Source organism: Stegodyphus dumicola, chromosome 5 (genome assembly GCF_044657685.1).
Source record: "Stegodyphus dumicola isolate Sdum_Otavi_A_Nest chromosome 5, ASM4465768v1".
In the NCBI taxonomy this organism is placed as follows: Eukaryota; Metazoa; Arthropoda; class Arachnida; order Araneae; family Eresidae; genus Stegodyphus; species Stegodyphus dumicola.
In genome coordinates, this window is record NC_140772.1 from 218124873 (window position 1) to 218143754 (window position 18882).

At 32.1% G+C, this 18882-nt stretch overlaps 1 long non-coding RNA gene across 2 annotated transcripts in view; it reads right to left on the reverse strand.

Moving 5' to 3' along the window:
- The window catches only part of LOC146997411 (uncharacterized), a 151475-nt gene that overhangs the window by 61001 nt on the left and 71592 nt on the right, over window positions 1–18882 (reverse strand). For both annotated transcript variants that reach the window (XR_015041036.1, XR_015041037.1), the window contains exon 2: window positions 17417–17559. This is a non-coding gene — a long non-coding RNA (uncharacterized LOC146997411). The remainder of the gene's footprint in view (window positions 1–17416; window positions 17560–18882) is intronic.

Below are 18882 nucleotides of genomic sequence, written 5' to 3' on the forward strand. Positions count from 1 at the left end.
AAAATTTTCACTCTGGAAGGCAAGAGAACCGCTGGCCCCGCACGGCTGCCCGCATAGACTCTCAGCTTCACCAGGAAAATCGTAGACTATGAAGCTAGGTATTTTTTTAATACAAGACCGAAAGACATCGTCCTTGATTTTTCCGATAAGGCTATAGAGCAAGTCTGCGGCCGGATAGCATAACTGCCGTTCCTTGCCGTAGGCACAACTGGAAGACGAACTACCTGCCTTTATTCATCACCAGAACTCCAATTACACTACCTCACCGTCGAAAATTCGGTCCAAAAGTGTTTTAGATATTTCAGCATAACTCGTCCACTCTTCAATTTCGCCCTTTTGCCAAAACGCGGCCGAGGAGCATATTTGCCGCTCCCCGCCGGAAACACATCTCACGACGAAATTACATCTCCTCCTTTCTATCGCTCAACCCAAGAGCAAGTTCGAAGTCCAAGCTTAGTCAAAAGATCAGTCCCCAAAGTGATTCAAACTCGAATTTTCTTCGTCTCCTTCACAAACACGGGTTCCCACAATGGCTTCATTTATCGCGCCCTTAATCTGGACAAAACTTGCATTTATTTCCCCGAATAACAGAATTAGGGTGATCACACATGTGCGCCTCTCTTCACTTAGCCAACAACCGGACCCCCGATCGCCAAAAACAGAGTGACTTACATCGAAAATTAAGTGGCAACCTCTGACCCTTCTGTCACGTACGTCCTGTCCTAAAGGTCAATTGCACAAAAGAAATTTCTTCTAGAACATTCTAAAGGACAAAACGCGCGAAAACATGACTTAGCAAAATCGCCTCCCTTCCCTGCTTCTTTTCACAATGAATCAAAGCTTGGACAAAAGTTGCATATAAAAGGAAAGTAAATAATATTCTTTGAAATAAATAATATTCTTAGAAGCATATGTTTTTCCCCAAAATTAAAGCATTAAAATAAATAATTCAGAATCAAATAAAATTAAGATTTTCTTAAATCAGAAAATCATTCACCTAATTTTTTATAACGCGATCAGACAATCACCTACACAACAATAGTCGCCTGGTGTAGGTCCGAAATATTTTCCAAATACACTTATTTCTGTTTTACACCGGTAAATATCGACATTCACCATGTACTAATGGTGAATGTTGAACATATAAGAATATTATATTTTCTTTTCCGTAATTCAGTCACGAAAAAACGGACTTAAAATAAAAACTTAACGTAAGAACTTAAAACACTTAAATTAAAATTCAAAATGAGAAAGGAAAGTAATAGATTAAATTAAAAACTTGCTAAATTATGTGATTTAAATCTTATTTATTGCAACAACTAAAACTATTATAACACTTTATATTGCACAAGAGACTCTTGTTTTACGACTGCATTTATTTGTGGAAAATTTCCTTTTGCAATGACAGCGTGTACATATACTCCTCTCTTTTCGACCTACACCAGAGCATATCTGTGATTGTCGACATACACCGGTGAGGGTCCGAATGTACAAGAATGTAATGCAATATTCGATCTTTCACCACCGTATTTGGTGAATGTTGACATTCTCCGGTGAAAGTCGACATTCTCCAATTTCTGTCTTTCACGGTAACATATATACGAATTAAATTGTATTCGGAATTTTTACAGATTCTTTGCGTAGAATTTGATTTATATGGTTCTTTGTGAACCTTAATGCAAATCTTACACAACTTCGATTCTTGAATTATTTGAGCATGTTTTGGCTTACTCATATTAAGGAATTTAGAGCATCTGCATAATAGATATACCGCGCTGCAGAGAATACAGTATTTAGTATTTTTTTTCTCTACGCACTTATAATTAAACTCTCAGATTTTATGTTATTTTGAAATTGAACTAGTATTTCTGCTCGTTACTGGTTTCAGGTGTGTATCTTCAGACAAGTGTTTCAGGTGTGTTGCAGGTGTGTATCTTCAGACAAACTTTCTATGTCTAAAGTTAAGTTTTCTTTGAACACAATAAATGGCTTAATTTCCTGGAGAATCATGGTTCATTTCTTCATGATTTAATAAATTTCGTATGTGAAAATCCCCAACAGAAATTTTATTTTCAACACAAGCTTCAAAACAAACTTATAAATATAAATTTCAAAAAAAGCTTATAAGCGAATCATAACTGTTCTGCTCTATTTCTATTTCTTTGTCTTCTCCCTTTAAATCGGCTTTTAAATAATTCAGCTTTTACAAATCGACAAGGTTATTATTATTGCGAAGTAAGGACATAAATTCGTAGTTAAAGCTACTGCTGTCCAGACAGGGTAGTGATTAGTATGCCTGATAGCCGTACCGAAGGTCCCGGGCGGGAATCATGGAAAGAGTACGAATCTTTTCTGTAAGCGTACAGTGTTTGTGCGCAAAAGGATACTCAAAATACACGACGAACCGAAATTCTGCCCAAAAATTGGTGGTAGGAAAAGAAAACTGGAACCCCTAAAACATCGTTGTACAAAATATCGTTGTCAAAAATAAAGCGGTTCAAAAACCTCGCAGATTAAAAACGTCATCGTCGAAAATATCGTGGTAAAAAAAGAAGTACATACAAATCATCGCATAACGATAACATCGCAGACATGCATTTTTTAGGTTTTAATATTTGTAAATGGATATTCGCATAATGATTTGATTTGGGAGCGCAAAACGGAGAGAAAGATAATTTTTACTTTCATATTTTTATTAACAAATAAATATTTTTTTTTAAAATGTAAAATGGAAACTTAAGCATAGGAAATTAATGTAACTTATAGCACTTAATGGAATTTTAAACTGACAAAGGTAAGTAACAAAGGTCATTAATAAATTACAAAGATTTACTGGTTATTTGTCGTGAAAAGTATAATCTAAAAAAGATTAGAAAATCGAAGATAAGTAACTGCATGTCCTTATATATAAAAAAATTGCTAAGTTAATTATGAGATTATTTTATTAGTTTTGTTAATCTGATACTCTTATAGTGAAAATTATTTCTTTTTTGTTTAAATTTCCTGTTTTTTTTTAAATAAATGTATTAGTTAACAAAACATGAAAGTAAAAATTATCCTTCATTCCGTCTTGGGCTCACAAATCATCATGCGAATATCTATTTACAAATATTAAAGACTAAAAAATGCATGTCTGCGATGTTATCGCCATGCAATGATTTGTAGGTACTTTATTTTTTACCATGATCTTTTCGACGACGGCATTTTTAAACTGCGAAGCTTTTGAACCGCTTTATTTTCGAAGACGATATTTTGCACCACGATGTTTTAGAACTGCGATATTTTCTCTTTGCTTTATTTTCTCCCACGATGTTTTGTGCCACGACGGCCTGAGACCCCCCCCCCTGGTATTACTAGAGCCTTCAGCTCTAGGACGTGCCAGACCCACGAATCGAGAAAAAAGTGATCTTTTCGGGGCCTTTAGAAACATTAGATTCGTAATTTGTGTACCCCCGAGACTGAGACTGCCTAGGTATAGATACTAGCAAGAAGATTCGCAGAGATCTTTACGTCGACATCCGGGGGGAAAGGTATTTCCTCCCTCCTTGCCTAATGCTTCGTGGTGCAACAGTAGTACACTCGGCGAGTATTCGAAAGGGAAAAAATTTGATTCATAAACAGCAGCAGGATAAAATAATTAATGAAATAACCATTTAACACTAAAGCTCAATTTAAAAAATCGATAATTCAGTCGTAACAATTCTCAGTCAAGAAATTTACTATTAAATTTGTTGACTTATCGAGAAGAGAGATTTAAAATTTGAATTTTTCGCATAATCATTAAATTCATTTTGACTGGGGATTAAGGGAAAAAATCAGCTATGTCTGAAATAATCCTAATCATACTTTGCATTAAACATTTTGGATTGAAGTGACATTTACAGTATTAACTTTTATAAAATTAAATTAAAAAACAAACTCTGTCAGTTCAGCGAAACAGAGAAGAAGCTGTACTTCTTGCAGTGTTAAATATTCATCTGAGAAAAATTGAATTGATTACATAAATTGATTAAATCAATCAATTGAAATGCAGTACTAAATATTATTCTGAGGTTTAAGTCTTTATTTAATCTAGGCTAAGGGTAAATAGCTACAATCAGTTTATATGAATATTTGTCTTTAACGTGTAGTAAAAATATATTCATATGTACGAGTACACCAAACAATTGTTTTCGAATAAATTCCATGCAATAACATTACCAGCAGTTATTTCAATTAGTATTCCCAGTTCATAAATCTCTTTACTCAAAGTCTCGAAAATACATTCTTGGATAAAAGACAGAACATCAAATGGAATAGTTTGAAAGTCCTGCTCTGGCAAATCGTAAACGGAAGATTTTAAAGGGAAAGATAAAAAATGCCTGAGTAAAGTTTGTGGAAAAACATTCCATTAAAGATGTGTGAATGAAGACTTACGTTAAACGAGCTTTTAGAAGCCTTTTAGGTATTATTGAAAGCGATGCTTTCTGAGAAAGACGTAAAACTTTCGAAATAAATAAGTAAGATTAAACTCATACTCAGAATAAAATAGTTGCTATACGAAAGCAGCTGAAGTGGTTGACGTGAGTTTACCAAACCCCTTGTTGACAACTGCATCTTATTTTCAAAGGAAAATAATAAATAAATGTTTCTAGTGTAGCTGTATTTATATTTAATTAGAGGTTGGATAATTTACGCTTGTTTTATTAAAAGAGATTTTAAATGTTTGTAGTAAGCAAATACATTATTATTTCATTTATGATATATGTCTCTTTAACAATTAAAAAAAAAATCTGAAAGGCTTCAGGTCTTAAATTACGTCCAAAGGGGCGTTTTTTTAACATTTTGTGTGTTACCTTTTTTTATTAAATATTATGTTCTTTGCACTTAAAGCATAAAATTCAGTTCTACAGCAATGTCGCAAAATAATTTTAAAATGAGCATATCTTTAGAATTTCCGATACACAATCTCACGCGCTGGAGATAAAACGTTTTTTCCCCCCGTAGAGTGTTGCCATTGCTCCCTTTTAAATCGAGGAGTTTGTTACTCAAAAATTCGTTGAAGTTATACAAAATATGAAGTCGATAATAAAACAAATTCCAAATTTGGTCTTCCACATGCCCATATTCGTAGGAGGATTACGTCAAACAAAATTTGATGGCTATGTGAACCGTTGTTTTATCACAATGCGAGAAATATACATATACTTATGTATATTTTTCATTATTTAATTTTTTCAAATATGATGCAGGACTCTAACATTTTAGTAACTCTAATATTTAACATAAGATCATCAATTTAAATCTGGTAAGATGGCAACAGTTTGCAAAGTGAAACGACATTTGTAATGATTCATCGCAAAATCGTAAAACGAAACCAATAGTCCGTCAGGAAAAGGCCCATTTGGACTAATAATGTTTAAAAAGCAAAAATATATTGATTTAAATCAATCTCGGTTTATACTAAATTTTCTCCAGTTTAATGAATTAACTTATATTTCAATGTAGAGTAAATATTCTCCTGAAAAAGGAAACTAATTAAAGATTTGCTGTATAAAGAAAAAACATGCAGTAAATTCTCTTTACCGTATATCAATGGTAAGCTCTGTGGATTCTGCGAAGGAATTGAACATCAATTAAATACATGGTGAATCTAAAAATGACTACACCTATTCTTTCATTGAAAATGTCGAGAAGGCTATATTCTGTTTGGCAACTTGCATGATTTATAATAATAGTTTAGGTTAGATTATTTGAATGCAGAAAAGCACATGAGGGCTAGCAGCTTAAGTGAAAGGATACATTTGTAGAGGATTTTCTAAGAACTAGCTCGTACTCCTTTTATACATAAGGAACACCAACAATGAAATTTGAGATCAAGCTTAAGTCCAACTTTAAGCATTTAGCGGTTTTAGCCACTGGGTATGTCAATATTACCAATATTTTAAGTCGTAAAGCATTCGAATGTAGTTGAACATATTCAAGCAATAAAAATATTGGCTACCAAGGATTTCTATACGTTTTATATCCCAAGCAATTGCATTGTAGACTTTTCTTCTTGAACACATACAATCTTCCCAAGCACTACAAACGTACAACACGGATCTAACGAAAGTTAAGTTAACTAAACCATTAAATATTAGATGCATAAATAAAGCAATCTAGATTTCGCAAAAACAGATACGTTCACTGGCCAAGTCACTCCAAACTTTTTCCAATCGTTCTGCAAGTATAATTTAGAGCCATCGAAGGCAAGGCGGAAAAAAATTACCTGTTTAACATCTTGAGGTACTCTTTTTGAACACTCGCATAGTTTATTTGATCTTAGGTTAAAACGAAACAGGTAACTTGCAAATTTACCGTGACCAGATAAAATCCGAAATGCTTTTAAATTAATAAAGGGGAAAGACTCGGAATGCAGTCTATGGTGAACAGAAGAAAATAACTTCTTGGTGACCTCATCGTTACAAGATGAAATATATTCCTCATTCCACTTAGCTAAAAGCTTCTTATAACGAAAATCTCCTAATCCCCAGTCTCTCTTTAAAAGGGGAAATATATAAGGTATTTTCTCCCTCCTTCTAGCATGCTTTCGTTGTGTAACGGTATCACAATCTAAATACATAGCTTTTACATAGTTCAGAACTATCTGGAAGGCCACATCTCTGTAGAAACAAAGCTTTTAATAACATAATGGATGTGAGTTTTATATTCTGAAAACTTACTTTCAGTGTACGTTCAGAACAACGAATTAATTACAAAATTTCAAGATAATATTAAAGCACATCTTAATCATTTTCTAAAGTTAATGAAAATGCTGTAATTATACATAAGCTTATAATTTCCACATACCCACTTTGAATTTTAAAAGAAAAATCAAAATGATTTCAAGGCATCAAAGAGAAAAATAAAACGATAAATAAATATCCAAGTATATTCAGTAAAAATATATTATCATATCTGAGAGATATTCTATTAAATCCATGAAGAGGCACGCAAAATAAATACGCTGGCTTTCCAAGATTGTATAGAATAAATATTACAACAACACACAGCATTTATTTCTCCGGTTCTTTCCCCGCATTATGCATCTGTGATGTTTTTCTCGTTCATATTTTCGTAAATTATAGTCATGAAAGAGGATTTCTGAGCGCAGAGTAGAAAATATTTTACATTACCTTACTCGGAAGTACTTCAAAATCTGTTGTTGAGAAAGTGATGTTTTGAGAATTGAATTGAAAAAAAATCACAGTAGCTGCTATTTGTAAAAAGAAAAATAATCAATAATTTTAGAATTAAAAAAAAGAAATCAAGGAAGATTTCAAGATAGCAGTGATTAAGTTATGTATAACTTTGCATCTAATATTCAGACATGGAATTAAATAAGAAATACTTTAGAATAATACAAAGTTACAATAATTAGTTAGAATAATGCAAAATGCCTTTGAAATAAAATTATAGAATCACTAGAATTTTTTATGCTGGAGACGTGAAGAATACGCAGTGCCCTAGCCGGGACTCGAGCCCTGGAACTCTACGAAAGCATACGGAAAGTAGGGAGAAAAACCTACTTTTTACCCCCCTTTTTAAAGAGCGACTGATTTTTTAAATTGTGACTGGACATCTTGGGATCCGCCAAAACCAGGTGGTGATGAATTATAGTCTGACAGAGTTTTATTTCGGGTGCCACTGTAGAGTAATTAGATTTTCTTTTTTGTTGGAGAAGTCAAAAATATGCAGTGCCTTCGCCGTGACTTGAACCCGGCTCTGTTGAATATCCCAGTGTGTACCCAGTTCTCGAGTGTGTTCCCAGTTACACCACAAAGGCATGCAGAAAAGAGGGAGAAAATGATAAATAAAAAAGTTATATATTTTCTCCAAAATATACAAATTATATATGCTCTTAAATATAGTCTTCCTCAACAAAAAAGGCAAGGATAGATTTTGAGTTAGAAGGTAATTATTATTCAACAATTTCCTGTTTGTATTATTATAAAAATATTCTTGCTTCAAAAGGCTTTTGAATTAATTTATATTTGTAGGGATTATCATGATTTAAAAACAATGTTTTACTCCCTAAAACCCCCAAATACAGAATAATTTATTTTTAAAAGATACGATGTGGTAGACTCTCCAATTAAATTGCATAGTCCACCACTTCAATTCTTTTAAAAAGTATGTACTGAACGTTAGGAAAAAAAGTACATGTAGTAAAGAGCAGAACAACATCTAAATATTAAAGAAAGAAATAATAAGAAGCAAGACAGGAAGAAGGTAAGTGTGACACCAAAATTTCACCAACGGATTTTGAGATATATTCCCACTGCATTTGAAATATACAACTGGATCAATTTTGATACAGAACATTTTGGTAGACCAATTCGGAAGATTTCACTGCCCTTTGCTTACCACCTAGCCTTACGAGAGGATTTCCCGCTCGCCAGTATTTTAAGTGCCCCAATGGCGCCTTCTTCGGAATTCGAGTCGGTACCCAACGGCACAGCAGTCAGCATTGCTAACCAGTATACGATGACGATGACAATAGCAAGAAAATGGAATTAGTGTAAGTAATAGCGCAATTTTTTAATAATGTTTTGTCGATTGTTATTTCTTATTATTGGTTTATTTTTTAACGAATTTCTTCCATGGCGTACTCCTTTGTAACAAGTTATTCAAATTCTTGAAACACGTATATTTTTAAAAAGTGAAGCTGCTTGTTATATATACACATTAAAATTTCCTTGGAAATAAAGATTTGATGTTATTGGGATAGGAAGAGAATTAGAACCCAGTTGAATTAATTTAAAGCGGTTGAAAGTCTCAAGGAATTCATTGGGGCGAAACGTGCTTTTCGTCACTCTTTAATCAACTTTAACTTCTTTTAAGGCTTCAAAACACTTTTCCCTTGACAAGTTCTGTTTGAAGCGTTAAACAAAGGAGATTAATAATTTTTATGTTTTGGTTTTAAAATGTCCAAATTTCATCGATTTTTATACTTATTCCTCATCGAAAAGAAAATTTTTGTTTTCAATTAGTAATTTTCTTTAATTTGCGTTTTACCAGTTTATTTTGTTACACGTAGATAATAGGTTTAATCTTCAGATATTTAACATGGCATTTTCCTTTTCGCTCCGATTTTCAAGAATTTGATTTAATTTATATATATATCTATATATTGTCAAATTTTAGGTAAAGCATTTTGAAGAAACTTAGAGAGATAGTAAGTAAGGAGTCAGAGAGATAATCTTGAAAATAGAAATAATCGCCACAAACGTCAAAAAACACATTTGTAATTTCAAAACAGGAAATGCAAAGTATTTGTGCTAAAAAATAACCCCTAAATAGACGTTTCCGCTCTACTTGCAAAAATAAAACAACAAATATTAATTTAATTCAAAGTAAACATTTGAATTCTTGAATAATACTTCATAATTTTACATTCTCTGTTCTTATTGTATTAAAACAAAACTTTTACATCCTAAATAAGTCTTTAATTATAGTTGTTAAAAAATAATTTTGTAAAACTTCTATTGCGTTTTTCGTGTCTCGAAAGCGCGACTTAGGACATATATTAGATTTATATATAGCATTGTTCTAGCGTAGAAATTTTAACACAAAATCGAACGATTTCTGAAATAATATATCAATTTTTTCCATATTTCGTTACTACGACTCAAATTAGGCCAAAGAGCCAAGTTTTGGAAAACGTTTAGTAGCTCCTCCATGTTAATTCAGTTTGGTATATATTTATTAATATCTCTTTTTTTATTAAACTTATTTGATTCTTCCTTTCACATTTCGAAATTAGGTATATACGAAATAAAATTCGATCCTTTCTTATGATCTATTTTTAAAATTTGTATTTTTAAATATTTTTATAAATTTTTTAAAAACAATTTTGTTATAACATAAGAAATTTTTAACATCATCTTAAAGTAGATGTTTTTCTAGGCACATTTAGAAAAAATTAGAGTTTTTTATTCTCTTGACAAGTTTCCAAAGAAATATGTGAATTTATATACTGGCGAATTTTAAATTTGGTATATTTCTTATAAGCGATAATAAGTCAAATATGCATTGCTCACATTGTCAAATTCATTTCAAAGAATGAACCATGCCTTTTTTCCGGCACAAGGAAAAAAATTGAAAAGAAAATAGGTTACTATCCATTAAGAAATTCGCCATGTGAATTAATCTTGGCGCGAACTGAAAAAATGCCCCAAAATAAATTTTTAAACTTGTTCCAAAATATAATATTTAGGCATAACGTGAGTGGTAGAATCGAAACATGGGAAACAATTGGCATGTCATTTCAGAAAAAGTTCGATTTCGTGTCAAAATACCTATATTAGAATTTAGATTACCTATTACCTAGAATTAGATTACCTTACTACCCTAGAAAATACCTATATTAGATTAGTTTTTATTCTCAAGGCATACATTCATAAGAAATGGCGCGATTCTCAATAGTTTAAATCTGTTTCTTTATTATTTTATTTTTAACACTGATATACTACTTGATTATGTATAGATATTATGCATTTTGCATCCTATGACGTTTAAAATATACTTTATGTTTGGCAGCCTTGATTCACAAAATTTTAAAATCCTTTTTAACAAGCATTTACAAATAAATATAAACCAAATCACAAACTTAGCCACATTAATTGCTAAAACTGGTACGGCAATGAATCGTATTAAATAATATCCTAGAAATTTTATTTTTTAATTTTATACATTCTTAAAGCAAGTACATCTATGCTCTCCGATCATTAAAGTGGCAAATTTGAAAAAATTCTTCCACAAGTTTCCCTGAAATTATAATAAAAATTGCATTTACCAAACATCCCATTTAGGAGCATTTCTAATGGGCAATCGGAACCGAACATGCACTTAGAATACACCATCTGCTTTAAGGAGCATTTCCCATGTTATACCATATTCCAGTCTTGAAAAGCTGATCGTGTAAAGCAGCCGTCTTAAGCATGCGTCAGCCGTCCCAATTTAAATAATAATGACTCACCAGAAACGTGTACCTTATTTGTTCACAGGAGACGACTCTTGCGACTGACACTAATGCAGCTTAATTCCAGAATGCAGATGTGTGCCGAGGAATTCAGAGAGCTATGTAGATCTCTCCCTCCTAAGATTGGCTTCCTTGATGCCTGCTTTAACTTGTTAAGTTGTCTAACTCCTCCTGATTTAAGCACGCGAGAGCTGTCAAGTTTTGGGAAGTATTATGTACTTGCCTCAACTAACCTCTTCAAAGAGGAGGTTTATTGATGGCTTTCTCGAGCGTTCTGTTTTGAATGAGAATCAAGGAGCATTGCGATTTGAATTCATGAAGTTTAAAACTAATGTTCGAATTTAACCAACGAGATGACATTGACGAGTTTAACGAGTAAATTTAACTTCCAGAAGAATATTAAGACGAGTGTAAAGTCAAAACTGAGTTTTTACTATAATTTAAATATATAAATTCAAGCATAATTCAAGATAAATTCCAGATATAAATTTAAGATAAATTCTAGATATAAATTCAAGATAAATTACAGGTATAAAATCAAGATAAATTCCAGATATAAATTCAAGATAAATATTATTTTTCAAAGTGGTGCTTGTATTTAAAACAGTACTTCTTAAAGAAATTGTGAAAATGTGGGCTGAATGTTTTCCACAGTCTCTTTAAATTATTGAAATTGAGGATGCCAGTTTTCCTTTTACTTGTTTGTGAAACGATGGTCTCAGAGTATAATAAAAATACATTAATTAAACAATTTATATTTAATATAACTTCAGGATTATTTTGATTACTATCCCAAAGGTATATGTTAGCCCGGAACGTCCATTAATCTCAAAACGACATTTTGCGTCGAATCACTTTAAATATCTGGTTCACTTTTCAAATTGTTGCAACCAAATAGTATCGTCATGTATTATATTTAATAAAATAATGAAGAATCTGTAAAACTTCATGCATATTTCTCGCACTGTCATAAAACAATGGTGCCTACAGCCATCAAATTTTGGATAACGTATTCCTCCACCCAGATATAGGCACCTGAAAGCCCGAACTTTAAATTTCGAATTTGCTTTATTTTCTGTTTCATATTTTTTAAACTTTCACGAATTTTTAATTAACTCAATTGCTTCAAAAAGAGCAGTGGCAAAACACTGTACGGAATAAAATATTTGTATCTCCAGTGCGCGAGACTGTCTATAGGTATTCTAAGGATATCCTGTTTTTAAATATCTTTATCCAGAAGGGGAATTAGCACAAATGCTTTAGAAATGTGTATTTATGTATAAACGAAAAGATGCGTCTTTGGGCGTAATATAAAACCTGGAAACTTTGAATTCTTTTTTTTTTTTTTTTTTTTTTTTTTTTTACATAAGCTAATCCAATTTCCAAGACACTTAGAGAGGAATTGCTTTACGGAGACCTTTTCAATAGAATATAATTTACATTTATATAACATGTATGGGAAACAAGGTACGTGAAGCGTTCCATATAAACAATATCAGGTATCATAGCTCTGATTTCATCAACAGTTTTCACGTCTGTCTGGTTATGACTGCTCTGTTTTCGCACTGTTATTATTTGGTAAAAGACAATGTATAGTGTTTCGCTAACCTTGTACTTTAATTGTCATATTTACTTACGAAGTTTCATCATGAAATTTATCAATGAAACTGTAACGTTACCATGCGATATTGTTAGCGATCGGTCAGCGTTCGCATAAACAGAAAATAAAAACGGTTTAAATGACTTTTAAAAACTACTCATTAAAAGTAATTAATATACAAAATAAAAATTGAAAAATTTCAAACCTGAATTTGAAATTGAAAGAGATTATTTATTACAACAAAGAGTTTATTATTTTGTAAGTTTAAATTATTTGGTAAAGTTTTAATACTCAGTTTTTTCAGTTTGTAGATTCTATTCAAATTGATAAATGTGATACTGAGTAGTTCAGTACAAAGAATTTATTACGCATTCTTTCAGGCGATAAAATGAAACATGTATCTAAAAATAATTTCATTCAAAAACGTAGAGATATATACTATGTATTAAGAAACTTTTGTTCTTTACATCAGCAAATTGCCGGGGATAAAAAGTGTCTTTTCCCTTCAAGATTTTCATTGCCTTCGTATTGGAGGCTTTTAGATGCTTCGCTTTCAGAATGCATTAAACCATTAAAAAACTTAATACTTATTTTTAATGCGCTGTGTAGAGAGGAAAAAAAAAGACATTTTTCAAAAGAAAACACAGAAAGCTTTTTATGTCAAAATCTATTCTCGTCTGGAATTTGTAAGCCTTTTATATCGTAATATTTCAGCATTTTTTCCCCTTTTTTTGTTCCTACTTTCCAGGGACAATGATGTTGAAAGCTGACAAAACCTATGATCTTTCCATGCTTGAAGTCCTGAAAAGATGTTTTCTTTTTTTGCAAGCAAATCAGAAACCATTTACGCCCTGTTTACTCTACATTTTATATTCCCGTAATGGTCTTGTATCAGAATTCCGCTGACACTTATAATCACTCCATAACCTTCAACTAAAAAGCATACGGAAAGGTAAAATTATGATGGTGCTGACCGACCCAGGCTTGTATTTAGTGACTCTGACGATTATACCAAAGTGTTCGGGTTCGATTTCCAGAGAAGGCATGGATGTTTAAAAATGCATAGTGTCTATGCGGCATAGTGGCACTCTAAGTATGGGGCGTGCCGAAGGCCCTTTCGAGAGGATGATAGTAGGGGGAAGAGGATATGGGAGACACCCAGGGGCGCTCTTCATCAAATGTTTTTTGGGGGGACTGAACAAAGTCGTATTGTCACCTGTATGGTGCTAAGCCACTATGAATTTCGTGTGCTTGTTCTGATGCTGTCAGACAAATTAGATAAATCACAACAGCAATAAAATGGTTGTAGAATTCTACTTTATAAGCACTAGGTAAAATTATAACTTGCTTGTTTACTGACTATTCCCTGTAGCTGTTGCTGAGATTTGGCCCATACCATGTATTTTACCAACTAGAAATAAGCACTGAAGAAAAGTAAAATTAAATGTTTTATTTGCTTTATATATCTTTAGGATTTTTAGACAAAAATATAAATTCGCACTTCAAATGCTTCGCATTCAGCAACGCTATCAGAAGATTATCTTGTATTTAAATTAACTTTAAAATATGAAAGTTTGAAATTGCCAGCCTTACAATCTCCTAGTTCGACACCCAATGTTTGATTTAAAAGCACCAAGAAATTCACATTAGCTGAAATGGGAATCAATGGAGAGAAAGAAAGACAAAGGTAAATATAACACTAGCTAACATAGGAAATCACAATTCTTTTTCGGCATAATAATATAAATAACTGGGCTAAATCGCAGAATAGGCTGCATCAGTCGATGCTGTGTTTACTTCTCTTATGCTTGGACACGCCTTTTTATGACGTAATATTGGTTACGCTTCTTCTTAAAAACAAGTTATAAGTATGCTATAGCTTTATTTATAGAAAACTTAAATTATATTTTAACTGAGTTCAAATGGTAGGTTTATAATGTTCTGCGCGAGATTTTTAAAATTATAAATCTACTTTTGTGTGTTGTGTGGTAGTGTTAGCATTTAATGCAATGAATTATCTCTCACAAATGTATTATTAAGATACCAAACGATCATTAGCAAACGGTTAAAAATATTGAATGCATGAATTAAATATTATAACCGTAACTTCTGAAAATACAGAAAAGAATTCTTTTGCTTGATTATTGATGAGTGTGTCTAATTCGGTGCTTACTGCAGAATGGATGAGTATCTGAATCTGGATTTTTTTTAATCAGGTGGAGCGAAGAAGCAAAAAGAGCGTTATTGAGTGGTGTATGGAGAAAAGTTTGATTGCAATATCGTATAAGTGCCCAATTTGTGGAACAAATATGAAACAAGTAGAGAGACGGTTTTGAGACGTATAGACGATTTTGAGTGGTGCGCAATGCCGAGTTTGTGCAACTCTGAGATGTTTTTTTAAGTAAAAATTGATCGATGTGCACATGGGCAAAGCCAATGCTGTGCGCGATGCCGAGTTTGTGCAATTCTGGGATTTTTTTAAAGTGAAAATAGATCGATGTGCACATGGGCAAAGCTAGTGTGGTGCGCAATGCCGAGTTTGTGCAATTCTGGGATTTTTTAAGTGAAAATAAATCGATGTGTACATGGGCAAAGCCAATGTGGTGCGCCATGCCGAGGTTGTGAGCGATGCCGAGGTTGTGTGCGATACCGAGTTCGTGCAATTCTGGAATTTTTTGAAGTGGAAATAGATCGATATGCACATGGGCAAAGCCAATGTGGTGCGCAATGCCGAGTTTGTGCAATTCTGGGATGTTTTTAAGTGAAAATAGATCGATGTGCACATGGACAAGGCAATGTGGTGCGCGATGCCGAGTTTGTGCAATTCTGGGATATTTTTTAAGGAAGAAATAGATCGATGTGCACACGGGCAAAGCCAGTGTGGTTCGCAATGCCGAGTTTGTGCAATTCTGGGATTCTTTAAGTGAAAATAGATCAATGTGTACATGGGCAAAGCCAATGTGGTGAGCAATGCCGAGGTTGTGCGCGATGCCGAGTTTGTGCAATTCTGGGATGTTTTTTTAAGTGAAAATAGATCGATGTGAACATGGGCAAGCCAATGTGGTGCGCAATGCCAAGGTTGTGCGCGGTGCCGAGTTTGTGCAATTCTGGGATTTTTTTTAAGTGAAAATAGATCGATGTGCACATGGGCAAAGCCAATGGGGTGCGCAATCCCGAGGTTGTGCGCGATGACGAGTTTGTGCAACTCTGGGATGTTTCTTTAAGTGAAAATAGATCGATGTGCACATGGTCAAAGTCGATGTGTTGCGCAATGCCGAGTTTGAGCAATTCTCAGATTTTTCTTTTTAAGTGAAAATAGATGGATGAGCACATGGATACCGAGTTTGTGGAATTCTTTGATGTTTTTCGAGCGAATACTGATCGTTGTGTAGAAGAGAAAACGAGGTTGTGTGTGATGCCGAGAAGTAATGTAACATTATTTATGTACAATGTTTAACATATCGTTAGTGTATTTTAAATTTGTATTGTTGTTTTAATTGTGAATTATATTTAAGACGTCATTTTTCATTTAAATTGTATTTTTAATTTTTTGGCTTTGATATGTTTATAACGCTTTCCGACTTACTACATATATCGATAGCCCGACGATCTACTCAACAGTAGGAAAATTGTTAACTTTAACTCTTGAAGTAACGTTTACCTCATATTTTAATACGTAGTGTTTGGTATCGTAATTGCACTTGATAATATGAGTTCATTGATAATATGTGTGTGTGTGCTTACGTGAAGCATTGCTTAGTGTTCCAAGTTTGTAGTATTTATTTTATTATATTATTTTCTTTCATTTTGAGAAATTAGATTTTTTTATTTATTAATTCTTAGAATTCTAGCATGTCTACACAGAATATGGCATGATTTAGGAATTTTAGAAAATGATATGAAAGCTGTGTAATGATGTTCATATACAATAAAAAATATTTGTCTTTTTTGATTAATGTAAAGTTTAAAATTTTTAGAAATAATGAAAATTGTCTAATTGTTGGTATGTAAGGAATTATGTCGTTACGTGGCAAGAAGGTAATTTGTAAAAATGATAAAATTGAAATGTTCCACAATATGAATTTAAATTTTTAAAAAAATATTTTATTTGTATAAATAAAAAAAAATTATAAAAATAATAATAAAAATAATAATAATAATTTAATAAAAATCTTTGAAAATATTGAAGCTCTACAAGTATTAGAGACTGCGGCGTTGTTTATCGTTTTAATAATTGGTAGAATTCGCTCACTGTATCATGGTAATTTTAAATATAAACAATTTATTATACTTATTATCACTAACGCCTAAGCTTAAATGTTATAAATGTAAATCAAAGTAAAGAATTTGATATTAATTTACAATAATAAACAATTTATTATTGTTATTTTTAAGAAAAAATAGAAAGTACACGTAGTGTAAATGCGAGACTACATTGTGACGTCATAAGCTTAGTCCCACCCATTTATTGACGTCACACAGCTCCTCCTACTGTGTTGATGCAGCCTATTCTGCGCTTTTACCAATAATTGTGCAAGTCTGTCCTCTAAAATGTAGTTTTGCTAGACACATTCACATTACTCGAAATAACAGCATCAGCATTTATTGCAAGAATTCTAAGTAATAGACGAGATTTTGCTGAGCTGAAAGAGATTACATTTTTCGGTAGCAATTTTGATAATATAAGAATAAGAAATAATACATTTTTTAATTACGTTACATTTGATATTTTCAGTGAAATTAGTAAATGATATTGTACATTCAAGCGATTTTATTTCAAAATACATAAAAATACAATATGGAATTCTTACCAGAAGCGATTAGAATGTAGACTATTATTCGAAGCTCAGGAGGATATATATATCCTTTTTACTTTAAACACGCTCCTTCAGAGATTTTCAAACGTGAATGCACAAAAGGGTGCTGTAACATTTTGAAACGTTGCGATTTTTTCCTGAAAAAAAGAATACAAAAAATTAGCAAGTAATATTTAAAAAAATTAAGTCTATTCCTACTTAGGTCAACAAAAAATTATTTTAGTTACTTTTTATTAACATTATTAACAATTTTTCGTTTCTAATTTATGAAGTTGATGGCGGTCTATATTTTCTCATTTTATCCATCTCTTGTAATGCTTCATTATTGCAGGAAACCTTTCAGGAAACCTTTCCAGTGAGTTTCGAGCAGTCCAGTTCTTCAATTAATATTCCATCTAATGATTTCAAATGCGACATATGCTTGACCTGCTGAGAAGAGTTTACGTTCTACCTATATTACTGCATAATATACAGTGCTATTTATTTATTTTAATAAACAAGGGACATTGTAAAGGGTCATATTTTAAACATACACTATTATCGCGTTAACATAGAAATATGAGGAGAATTTTCGCTACATAATGGGACATTACATCCGCTTCATCCAACTCTATAAAACTACAATTCTTTAATTCCATACACTTTAAAAATCTTTAGAACTCTGTCTTACTGTTGCCACTTATTTTTGTTAAATATTAAAATCTCATTTATCACAGTCATGTACTATTATTTATAAGTTGTTATAAAATCTATTTTTACAGCACGTGACAATTCCTAATAATAAACGGTCATTATTTGTAAGTCTTATAATATATTTAAAAAACAGCATATCTTTAGTTCCGATAACCAGGAATCAATAAGTAGGTAATATGTGAAAAAACTGTATCAACATCAAGTTCATCCACTACAAGTTTAAAAAAATATATTTGAACTTGAGTGGATAAATAAAAATATTTTATTAACGATCGAAAATTTGAGCAAGATATAAGGAAAGTGTAAGCTAATAGTAGGAATTTTAAAAAACACAGGATAGAAAGGAACCTATAATTTTCTTTAGAACTTAAGTGAACTGTTTTAGTTTTTTAATGCTTATTTTGAAACTACTGATGAGATGGTAGCCACAATTTGTCTAATAGCCACAATTTCCAGTAAAGCTGGAAATAGTTGTTACTTACCACGTAGTTATTTTACGTGTGAAAGTGAATAATATTTACTTACCATGTACTTATTGGCTACAGTAATTTTGCTATACGAAAAATAATTACGTGAATCATGCTTACATCTAATTGTTAATTGCTGACTTTATTTGATTATATCTTATTTTTCGTTTATTATTCAAACCTCATGAAGAGTGATGACTGTAAGAGAAAAGTCGGTTGTTATCCTTCGAATCTGGCTTATTATTTATTTCTTAGCTCTGATTTACTACTTTTTTGCTAAATTATATTGCTCATCAAGTA